This window comes from Portunus trituberculatus, chromosome 47, assembly GCF_017591435.1.
Source record: "Portunus trituberculatus isolate SZX2019 chromosome 47, ASM1759143v1, whole genome shotgun sequence".
Classification (NCBI taxonomy): domain Eukaryota; kingdom Metazoa; phylum Arthropoda; class Malacostraca; order Decapoda; family Portunidae; genus Portunus; species Portunus trituberculatus.
In genome coordinates this window covers 23,329,754-23,342,253 of record NC_059301.1, presented here as the reverse complement: position 1 = coordinate 23,342,253, position 12,500 = coordinate 23,329,754, and the positions used below count along the sequence as shown (strand labels likewise).

General features: G+C 40.9%; 1 long non-coding RNA gene across 1 annotated transcript in view; it reads right to left on the bottom strand.

Moving 5' to 3' along the window:
- LOC123498047 overlaps positions 1 to 12,500 on the bottom strand; it is a 76,239-nt gene that overhangs the window by 32,063 nt on the left and 31,676 nt on the right. Inside the window, exon 2 of the long non-coding RNA XR_006672626.1 lies at positions 9,846 to 9,893. This is a non-coding gene — a long non-coding RNA (uncharacterized LOC123498047). The remainder of the gene's footprint in view (positions 1 to 9,845; positions 9,894 to 12,500) is intronic.

The window sequence follows — 12,500 nt, the reverse complement described above, 5'->3', positions numbered from 1 at the left end:
TTAAAACGTCGATTCTCATAAGGAATATTTTCAAAGACTACAAATGATTAGTTAGGTTAGGTTTCATTTGTTTACGTTTTCTATATCTCCTTTAAGCGCCACACATCTCATTAAACTATTACTCGTATAATGAAAACACCCTTGAAAACACCACATAACTTGCACTACACATACAAAGAAACAAAGACAACACGTTAAAATATCTGAGAAAACAAACTACAATCCTAAATAGAGAAAAATTATGCCTTGTTATCTAATACGAGTAGGGACTGTGTTATAAGCTTCAATAATTTCCGAGTGTGTATATCTCCTCCAGCAGCGGCGGCCTGTGTATCCCTCTGGCTGCTTCATCTCGCTGCTCTTCATATTGCGTCCCAGTTTGGCTCTCACAAGATGTTGACCGAAGCAGGCGTGTATAGCAGCGATAATAGTAGCGATAAATTGAAAGCAGCGCAGCATACAGAGAGAGAGAGAGAGAGAGAGAGAGAGAGAGAGAGAGAGCCTATTTGGGAGGTACTATAACCGCGAGAAGAGCTGGGAGGGAAGTGGGTCGATGTGCTTCTCTCTCTCTCTCTTAGAACATTCTTCCTCCTCCTCCTCTTCCTCCTCCCCCTCCTCCTGTATCTGCCCCATTGTTCCGCCACACCCATCCAGCCACCACCCAGCCACTCTAGCACCCACACGCTACTTGTGCAGAGATCCAATGAAAGTTTGTTTTTGTTCCTACAGCTCAAAAAAAGGAAGAGATTTACCAGAGCAGTTTTAAAGCTGAGAGAGCGTGGGAGTATGTACGTACAACTTTGCCTGCCTGCCTGTGTGTGTGTGTGTGTGTGTGTGTGTGTGTGTGTGTGTGTGTGTGTGTGTTATTCTTTTGTGTGATCGGTTTCTTCTCTAATTTTGATATGTTGACTTTTTTTTCCAGTCCTGTCTACTGTCATCTCCTCCTCCTCCTCCTCCTCCTCCTCCTCCTCCTCCTCCTCCTCCTCCTCCTCCTCCTCTTTCCCCTTTAACCTTATCATTTTTTCTCCATATTTTCTCCCTCAACAATTTACTTCCGCTCTTTACTTCCTCCCTTCCTTCCTTCTTTTCTTCTTATTTTCATTCTTTCTTCTCTTCCTTAAAACATCTCCAAACTTTTAAACTTATTCACCGTTTTCTTTAGTTTTTATCCAACACTCGTATTGTTTCCATATTTATTTTTGTGTTGCAATTGTTGGTGATCGTATGTATGTATTCTAAATTCTCTTTCGTACCTTTATTTCCCCGGTTTTTTTTTTTTCATCTTCCGTTTCTTTTTTTTTTTACCGTTTAGTGGTTGGAAATATGATGGAGGTATTGTTATTATTTCCCCCGTTTTCTTTTCATCTTCTGTTTCTCTTTTTTTTTTACTGTTTGGTGGTTGGAAATATGATTGAAGTATTGTTGTATATTCTGAATTATCTCTCGTATCACCCCATTTTTTTTTTTTCCTCCCTCTCGTTTATTTTCATTGTGTCTGATGGTTTGAAATATGATGAAGAATATGTCTGCTCCCTGGCCGTGAGCTCCGACTTTGCATGTTGTTTCACTGTTGTTGTAGTTGTTGATTCTTCCTCTTTTTTTTTTTTTTTTCTTTCTTTTCTTCCCTTCATCTTTTCATGCATCATTCATGTCACGAAGCTGACGACGCTCACGGCATCCTCCCTCATCCGGCGACCGTGACCTGACCCCACCACCACCACCACCACCACCACCACCACCACCACCACCACCACCACTATTATACCACCACTACTACTGCCAATACCTTCTCGACCGTCACAACAACTTTTACTACTACTACTACTATTATGACTTCCATCACCACCAATGTAACACTGCCAACACCACTTCCACCACCACCACCACCACCACCACCTCCTCCTCCTCCTCCTCCTCCTCCTCCTCCTCCTCCTCCTCCTCCTCCTCCTCCTCCTCCTCCTCCTCCTCCTCCTCCTCCTCCTCCTCCTCCTCCTCCTCCTCCTCCCCTCGACCATCACAACCACTACTACTACTACTACTACTACTATTATGACTATCATCACCATCAATGTAACAATACCACCACCACCACCACCACCACCAACACCAACACCAACACCACCACCACCACCACCACCACCACCACCACCACCACCACCACCACCACCACCACCACCACTATCTCCTCCTCCTTCTCCTCGATCATCACAATCACTTCTACTCCTACTACTACTACTACTACTACTACTACTACTATTACGACCATCATCACCACCAATGTAACACTACTAACACCACTTCCATCAACACTATAACGAGCAGCACTCATCACTGCCTTACATCTTGCTACTTCAACCATTCCTAATACCACCACTATAACCACCATACTGCTATCATTACTACTATAACAACTACTATTACCACTATTGTAACCATCAATACTATTTTCTCAATCATGTACTACTAAGAACAAAACTATCACTATCACTACCACAGCTACGCCAATCTTTGCTACCACAACTACCACCACCACTAAACACCACCACCACCAACCGCCACCACCACCACCACCATAATCACCACCCATTATTACTTAGGGAACGGAGGGAGGGCGAGGAAGGAAATGCTATTCCTGGCTGTGATCGGCGTGACCTGGCCGGGATTTGAAAGGTCAGTCGGCTGTGGAGAGGGCGTGGGGGTCGGGGATGGAGGGGGAACGGATCCTTCAGTTGGTCACCAGTTTAGGAGGTTCGGGAGGGTCTTAGTGTCTTACTTTGGCCTCACTTTTCTCCTCCCGACCCTGAATGTGGTCTCCGGTGTTTGTCGGGTAAAGTTGGTGAGTGTCCAGGGCAGGAGAGGCGGAGGTGGAAGTGAAGGAAGCCCCGAGCCCCTGAGGCGTCGCGATGGATCAGCGGGTCTGTGATGCCTCGTGTTTCTTTGAAGTTTTGCCTCAACTTTGGTAGTCTCGTCTCAAGTATGGCGATTTTTACTTCTCTTTTCACTTTGTTCTCTTGATAAATGCTCTATATTTCTGGACAGAAGATTGGAAGAAGTGAAATTTACTTCTCTCCATTTTCTCTCTTATGGAAGTTTAATCTTGGTGAATGAAACTGGATGGTTTGGGGGATTTTTATCAGTTCCCTTTAAGTTGGAAAGTTATTTCCCATGGGGAACCGGTTAGCTACAGACCTAGAAATTACAAGGAGTTGCTGGTTCAATTTATAGCGAAAGCTTACGAAAGAGATGGAGGAAGACGAAGGAAGAGAAAAAGGAGAATTATAATAACAGCAAAGGGGAAGGGGGAAATGTACGTCTGTTGGCGAATCTTTAAATGAAGTCAAACTAATATTGTCACTCAAGTAATTTTCTGTAGTAAAACAAGTAGTATATGATTCGTCTCTCTCTCTCTCTCTCTCTCTCTCTCTCTCTCTCTCTCTCTCTCTCTCTCTCTCTCTCTCTCTCTCTCTCTCTCTCTCTCTCTCTCTCTCTCTCTCTCTCTCTCTCTCTCTCTCTCTCTCTCTCTCTCTCTCTCTTTGTATCACGTTTATTTCTTTAGCTAAATCTAACACAAACACCAATAAAGTAATAGTATTCAGCGAGTATTGAATGTGTTTTCAGGATGCTCGATGATATAGGAAAGCGTGCAGTGGACGGGATCTGAGGGCGAGAATCATTGCAACCTCTGGGAATCACGGAGGGAGCGGGCCACAATCTATCAAGGCGGACAGTGATGGCAGGGTACACGGCAGTAACCCAACATCATCATGGCGGCAACGATGATTATCCTCCCGCCCTTCACCTCAAATCAGGAGCACTTTTATCTAATTCCACCATGCGTGAGATACACTTGAAAGCCGCCTTTGCCCTGAGCTGAGGGTCTCCCAGCCTCTGAGGTGCCTGGCTCGCCACTCAAGGGATGTCTTAATGATGCATGAGCGTGACTGCCAATTCATTACAACAATTAACCCTTGCCGTGTCGTGACATCCGATTTGTTATATGCTGGATGCTGTCAGAGGGTTTTATTAGTCTTTGGTCATATTTCATATAATGATATTTTATTAATCACCTCAATTATTTAACATTATCATACAGTAGTCTCAGAAAACAATCTTAGTTTTACATTATTTTTATGTTAAGGCCTTGAATTCATCTTAGTCACTCCTTATTAGATGAAGGCTTTGGAAATCGTCGTAGTTATTCGTCCTTTGTAATCATATCTCTGAGTATTCTGAATGTTGAAATTAATTTTGGGAACTGTTGGTAATACTGAATTATTTAAGAAATATCTCGAGAACTTGTAAGTCTAATTAAATACATGCACAATAATTCCTCCCTCTGGCAATCACGGTATTCATGGCAGTCTCCTTAGTCGAGGGTCGTTTAGGGGTTTACACGGCTTTCATGCCGAGCTACGGGTTTGCTGCAATTCCCAAGCTTTCACGGTTGCTTCCCTCAGTCACTCACTACCCAATACTGGATGGACAGCTGCATAGAGTGAGCGTCAGCCGCACGTTCTGGCCGGGATCTGAACTAGGGCAGCAGCACAAACCATCTCGCTGCCGGGACATTGAGATTACCTGCACTTGGGTCTCGTTCCGCACAATCCTATGATCCTGTTATATACATGTGACGTGAAATAAATCACAATCACAACCATGACTTTTCATCAATGGTCGCTGTGTCACTTAGTAATTTTAGGCTTGCTTTCGGACTGTCATTTTAGGGAGTGGCACCTTCAGAGGAACCTTCTATCATTGTTGTTGCCCTTGACTTCTTGCATAAAAAAAAGTGGACACAGTGATCATAACACCTAAATAAAATTATTATAGGATGACGTACATAAAAGTACAGGATCAAATGGTTATGTGAAGTAAAGCAGTTCACTCAGACAGGGAAGTCAAGCCTTCTTCATGCGTGTGTTTCTCTCCCTGGAAGTGTTAGTGAATCTCAGCTATCAACGAAACTAACTTTTTTTTTCCGTATTGTGAGAGTAACCTTATCCTACTGATTTCCAGGCAGTGACAATTTATATCTGGCCAAATATGTTATGCCTTTTTCAAATCGTGATCTACACAATGAAGGGATCAGCAGTGAACATGATGAGCTGAATGCACTTAAACCAGAACGTAAATCCCAATCCTGATGGTTTCAATACCATCCAACTTTTATTCTCTGACAGATAGGTTTTATTTCTCCCATATCTTTCCCAGAATGTAAATAGTACAACAATTAAAGCGTAGCGAGTGGACGGCGATGATAAATGACACGTCACATGCCTCCCCAAAAACCGTCACATCCCAGCGTTCTCAAACACACCACCACTCCCGAAAACATCCTGATGACCTCGACTTATTGCGGGAGTGACGCGGGCGGCTGCATGTGTCACACTGGCCACATTAACCCAGGCTGAATATTGCCTGACAATTCTACCCGCGATGTCATTATTTTTTGCCCGTTAGGCCGTGCAAGTAGGCAGTTGGTGGGGTTAATGCACGGACACACGCACACACGGCACGCATGGATACGGAGAGAGATAGATACATAGATCGATAGATAGACAGACACATGGATAGATAGATGAGAATATAAATACTTAGATAATTATGAGATAAATTGATGGATAGATGAATGGATAGATACACTGCTAGGAAGAGAGAAATATGAAGAAAATAGAAATAAATTGTTAAAAAGAAAAAATATATAGAATGCCGGAGAGAGAGAGAGAGAGAGAGAGAGAGAGAGAGAGAGAGAGAGAGAGAGAGAGAGAGCAGACGTTTAGATTCTCACTGGTGCTACAACTACAGCGAGCCGTCCTGGTAGTGTTAATGCTGCGCTGGGATTGAAATGGATTACGCTAAAATACGACGAAGACATTAATTCCCTCACCCCGTATTAGTGTCCGTGTGTGTGTGTGTGTGTGTGTGTGTGTGTGTGTGTGTGTGTGTGTGTGTGTGTGTGTGTGCGCTCAGAGGAAATGCGACAGGGAGAACCACACGTTGTCCTTTTTGTAGCCTACCGGTGACCTTTAAGTAATGATGTTTTTTTGCATTTATAGCGTGACTGTTAGTGTGCCTTTCACGCTGTTGCTGGTTATTCTAAGGGCATAAAAATATAGGAAAAAGTTGACTACAGCGTTATCTATTTCTACTTGCCATCCATAAATTTGTCTAAGCTTTCTTTAATGTTCCCTAATGACTCGTGACTAACAACTTGATTACTAAGTCTATTCCACTCTGAAATATATCTCCCTATTTCCACCTATCTTCCATAAATTTGTCTAATCCCTCCTGTTCTCCCCTTAAAGCTCTCTAATGACTCGTGCCTAACAACCTGATTACCTCGTCTATTTCACTCATCTACTACTTCTATTTCGGAACCAATTTCATTCTATTTTCTTTATTAATATCCAACCTCATTAAGCTTAAACTCGTCATGTCTTGTCCTATCCTGATTACTGACCCTGACGATTCTACTATGTCACTCTTTGTTATATCCTTTATACTACTTAATCTCTTTTGGACGCGTTTTCATATTGATTTTGGTTACTGTTTGGTGATTTTATACAGCTTCAGAAACAGATGTTGGGATTAGGGTAGTAAAGTCTGGCCATTATTCTTTTGACCTCCAAAGTCCCTTCCTAATGCAAATAGAATCGTCTAATCATACCCAGAAATCAAGGTAACAATGCGTCTCAGTATTGAAGGGATTAAAAGACCTCTATCGGATTTTGCTAATGTCATCTTTGCATTATCCCTTAAAGCACTTAAAAATGTAAATCAAATCCTTTCCTAAGTCACTCTTGCTGTATCCCTTATATTCTTTCGAATCCCCTTTTAATTCATGCCCTTTAGATAGGAAATGTAGCGGTATTGTCAACTGTAAGTGCCACCATGTTGTGTGTTCTGTGGTGCAGCAAAGTACGCAAGCCATGGTGTGGTGTGCGCCCTGCAGCTTAACTTAATGAGTCCCTGGCTAATTATGTATCGGCATGCTCGTGTACAGGTGAAGCAGTGAGGGGCCACGTTATGAGGGTGCTAAATTGTGCAGGTTTTTAGTTACAGCATACCAGTGATAGTTCATTGTTTCATTTTTTTCATGAGATTTTAGATTATTTATTCTTTTTTGTGGACTTATATATCCTTAGTACCTTTTATCTATAATCTATTTATTTATGTACTTTTCTTACTGCCTTTTCCAGATCATCTCTTAAAAAAAAACATACAGTACTATTGATTTTTTTTTTTTCATTATTCCATTCAAGTGTACAATTCCGCGTTTTTTTTTTTTCCATTATTACATTTAAACATATAACCTTGAAGCAAATAAGAAATACGTAGTGGTGATTACATGTGTGCACAGGAGCCGTACATGTTCAGCCAAGCGACTTCAAAGTGTGGCTGCGGGCCCGGTGTCTATCATCGGTCATTCACATCTGTAGGCACATGTGTGGATTCCTTACCCAAGCCTTTGTTCTTTGGCTAATTAAAACGACTTAGAAATGTATTAATTCCCTTTTGCTCTGCCATTCAACCCGAAATCATATGTATCATAGTATTCTTTTCTGTAGCTATGAATGTTATCGTATACATTTAACTCCAGGACAAGTTACTAATAGATTCTTCTCCTCGTGAATATGAATATGTATAGATTTCGATACTTTTTCAACATGGTAAAACACAAATACCTGTTTTTACTGTAGGCACTAAGGCTTCACTTCCACACAGAAGGGATAACGCTCTTAATTTGGCATCCTCAGCAGCTCCAAACCTGAACGAATGTGTGCTTTTGACATATTACAGCAAATAGTTTGGAAAGGTGAGGTCAGTCTATGAATATGGGTATTTGTTAAAGGTTCAGCGTATATCACAATGACCATATTCACATTCTGATTAATGCGAAATTTATAAAACATGATGTAACAGTGGAACGCGTTGAACTAGAGCTTTGACTGTCATGGAGAGAGAGAGAGAGAGAGAGAGAGAGAGAGAGAGAGAGAGAGAGATGGGGGGGAAGCAGACATGCAGACATGCTTACAAACAGAAAAAGCTTGACACTTAAAAATTCTCTCTCTCTCTCTCTCTCTCTCTCTCTCTCTCTCTCTCTCTCTCTCTCTCTCTCTCTCTCTCTCTCTCTCTCTCTCTCTCTCTCTCTGTGTGTGTGTGTGTGTGTGTGTGTGTGTGTGTGTGTGTGTGTGTGTGTGTGTGTGTGTGAGTGAGTGTATGTGCGTGGGTATGCATGCGTACCTGCGTGAGTGCATGCGTGTATAACTTTCTCGTCGTCCAAATGAAACCCCAAGACTCCATTATATAGCTTGAAGGAAAAGTTGGTTGTGGTTTGTAATTCTGTATAATTATGTTTTTTTTTTTTGTGGTTTTTATTCCCCCACTGTTGCTGCGAGGAGGGAATAAACTCACGCACCATTAGGGACGCGAGTTACGACTGCTGCTGTACCGTATCATTACCCTGTCTTTCTAGTCTCCACACACACAGCCTGACGATGGTAACGAGAGTAATCCACATTTACCTGAACGTGCATATTTTTGTGCAAGGGAGACTTAGAAGAAATATGAGTAGCTTCAAAATAGTGGTACAAAAATGCGAAACCTGCTTTTGCTATGCTTGTGAAAGTGAATGAGTAAAAAGAGGAAGGAGGAGAGACTATAACACACACACACACACACACACACACACACACACACACACACACACACACACACACACACACACACACACACACACTCAAGTCTAATTGGGCTCCAGACGGCGCAGAAAGGTTGGCACGTAATGAAGAAAGAAACTGTTGGTGTATTTGAAGTCTGTCAATAATTCATCTGTATTCTCTTTGATGATTTTATAAGTAGGACTGATATTATGATGACGCTATGAAACTTGACAGTGCTGCTACTACTACTACTACTACTACTACTACTACTACTACTACTACTACTACTACTACTACTACTACTACTACTACTACTACTACTACTACTACTACTACTACTACTACTACTACTACTACTACTACTACTACTACTACTACTACTACTACTACTACTACTACTACTACTACTACTACTATTACTACTACTACTAAACTAAGAATAATGGCTTTAATGGTCTTGCCTTGGTTCATATCATAATTACTCATTTTCTGCTGTGTCAACAAGCTGGATATCGAACACAAGACTGAGTGGGTAGGGATGGACAGAGAGAGAGAGAGAGAGAGAGAGAGAGAGAGAGAGAGAGAGAGAGAGAGAGAGTGAGTGAGAGGATCAGCCATTCTTCCTCATCCATCACTTTCTTGATTGCTGCCTTTCCTCCTCCTCCTCCTCCTCCTCCTCCTCTTTCTCTTCTTCCTCCAGCATCAAATTTTCCCATAATTCTTTTTTTCTCATTATTTTGCCAAACTTGCCGATTCTCATTCGCATGTAGTTTTTTTTTCTTTCGACAGTGGTCCTCTCTCTCTCTCTCTCTCTCTCTCTCTCTCTCTCTCTCTCTCTCTCTCTCGTGACATGGCTGCATTATCCCTCGTCCTTATAGCAGCGGTACGGAGGTCATTAGAGGCTAAGTACTCCTCGGTTCCTCTCGTTGTAGCCGTAGTGGGAGCTGTAAGGCCCCACACACATTCTCATTCTCTCTCTCTCTCTCTCTCTCTCTCTCTCTCTCTCGTTAGCTATTTTTTTTTAGGTTAGAAAAGCTTAAAGTGTAAAGCAAATGTCTTAATCATAAATATTAGGGTGAAGCGAAGGGAAGAAATGATATACACAATCCATTAGTCACCTGCATGAACAGAAGAAGCGGGAAAAGAATGCAAAACAAAACTAAATTCGGGAGTCATGCTTACTACAACGCGCTTCATTAATCCACAGAAGCGGCAGAGGAGGAGATCCAACTGAAAAAAAAAAAGGAGAGAATAAAGGAAAAATTATTCAGATATTGATTAAAGAAAATGAAAGAAAACGGGTTCCATATAGTAAGAAGGACGTATAGTGTTAAAGAACAGTGTATACGTACCATACATATATATATTTCTATTTTTGTTTATACCATGTGGGCTTTTCGCGGGAATTTATGGGCTAAAGGGGATACTTTTTTTGTGGTACCTCCTATCTCAAAGCCCACCCGCTAGGAAACCATTGCCCCGAGTGAGGAAGCCCAACCTACACTCGGACCGTGGACAGGATTCGAACCCGTGCGCTTGGAGACCCCTCGGACCCCAAAGCACGCATGGTTCCACTCTATTTACATACAATATACTTTCATACATACTTAACTGCTCGTACGGAAAAGAACAGCCATTTACGCCGCCCTTTCTCCCCCTCTTGTGTTCCCGTGTCTCGTGTAGATCGTAATCTGTGTTAATGCCTCTCCTTCCTGCCGTGTCCTCCTTCTATGTGTATAAACGATATTTTCACACGTATTTTATTTATCGCCCTTTCTTTTTATCTTATTTTTTTTCTGGGCATATTTTTCTTTGTTTTTTATTTTTTATTTTGGATTCGTGAAGTGAGTGTTTCGTGTTTGTTTTTTGTTTTGTTTTTTCAGATTTTTGCTTTCGTTGACCATTTGTTAATCGATAAATTGTTCATTATTTGTGTTTATAGTAGTAGTAGTAGTAGTAGTAGTAGTAGTAGTAGTAGTAGTAGTAGTAGTAGTAGTAGTAGTAGTAGTAGTAGTAGTAGTAGTAATAGTAGTAGCAGTAGTGGTAGTAGTGGTAGTAGTAGTAATAGTAGTAGTAACAGTAGTAGTAGTAGTAGTAGTAGTAGTAGTAGTAATAGTAGTAGTAGTAGTAGTAGCAGTAGTGTCACAGGATGGATATGTTGACGCAGGGGGGAGGGAAAGGTGAGTTACATGGAGGTAGATAAGAGTCACGATAAAAGATCAAAGGGAAGTGAGTCACGATTAGGAGAAAAAAAGAGAAAATCATAAAAAAAAAATATTTAATGCAAAAAAGATCAAAAGAAAGAACCCTCTCCTTACTGAGAATAGAGGAGAAAAACAAGAACAGGAACAGGAAGAACAAGGAAAAGAAGGAATAACATCAACATCAACAATATGAAAAAAAAGAGGAGGGGGAGGAGGAAGGAGAGGTATAGCAATCATGTTAAAAAAAATACATGTCACGAAGTCTTATGAATCTTGGAGTGTGGATGGTTTGTGTAGGAAAGAGTAAATCGATTAGTGTGATCTGGAAGCAGGAAGTTGTGGAGGGGCGAGACACTCCTGATATCCCTGAGCCTGAGAAACGTGAGCCTAATTGGGGCAAGCCACTGGGAGACCCGCGAGAGGATGGTTATGGTTATGGGAAGTCTTTAAAGGCTGGATATCAAGTTGAGGTACGTAAAGACATGGGTAGGAAACGTAAGCATGTAAATTATCGAGTTTGTCTGAGGAAAAAAAAAAAAAGTTAAAGATAAGTGTGTAGGTTTAAAAGTAATGGTAAATAAGTTTGCGAAAAATGTCTATGTAAATTCAAAGTTTTTAAAATTTAGTGGAAAAATACACATGTGAATTGAGGTATTTCGAAAAGCATGAAAATAATAAGTGTGAATATTCAAAAAGTATTGGCAAAAAATATATCTGCACAGCACATTTAAAAACATTGGTAAAAAAAAAATAAGCATTCAAATAGGTTATGAAAAGAAATCGGTACAAAAAAAAATATAGGTAAATAAGATATATAGATAAATAATACAAAAATGAAATACTTATGAAAACATACACAAAAAAGAAGGAAATAAATTTTGAAGCATTGTTATAAGTTGATATGCACAGCGAGGTGCTCCGGCAAACACTGATGAAAATACGCATGCACATTGAACTACTTAAAAAATATACATTAAAAAAAGGATGTAGATTTATGTACGTGGCCCCACTTGATATGCACTGCCTTTACCTTTACTATCACTTCAAGAGGGACGTTTCAAGACATTAATCCCATCTTTTGGCTTTCATTCTCTACCTTGTTCGGGGATATGCATCTCACTGGACCTTTTTGTTCACTCGCTTTCGTTGCCCTTAGCCAGTTTTCCCTTCTTACATAAGAGAACATATACTTTTCTTACTTTAGATCAGATGGTGTAGGTAGCTCGACATAAAGTCTCCTAAGTGGCACTAGGTTTGCTAATGTTTCGCTCCTCATTTGTATTTCTTTACACTTAAGAATAACATGGAAATAAAAGAAAGACTGTATTAGATTCAGGAGAAAATGAGGAGAGAGTATATATATGCAGATAAGTCGCGTTCATTTTGGCTTTAGTGCCTCTTGCAAGTGGTTGGAGTGCCAAAATATGACAAGACGGAAAATGACATTGTAAAGGGAAAGTAATGTGCAGTGTGGCGGGAAGCATAAAAGCGAGCAGCAGTTGTTTTTATGTAATGTACATGATTTTAGACTCGCACACAGATAGGCAGGTAAGAAGACAGACAGTAAGGAAGGGAATTAGGTAAGCAGACAAAAACAGCTACAGACAGGTCGATTTAAGACAAGCGGACAGAT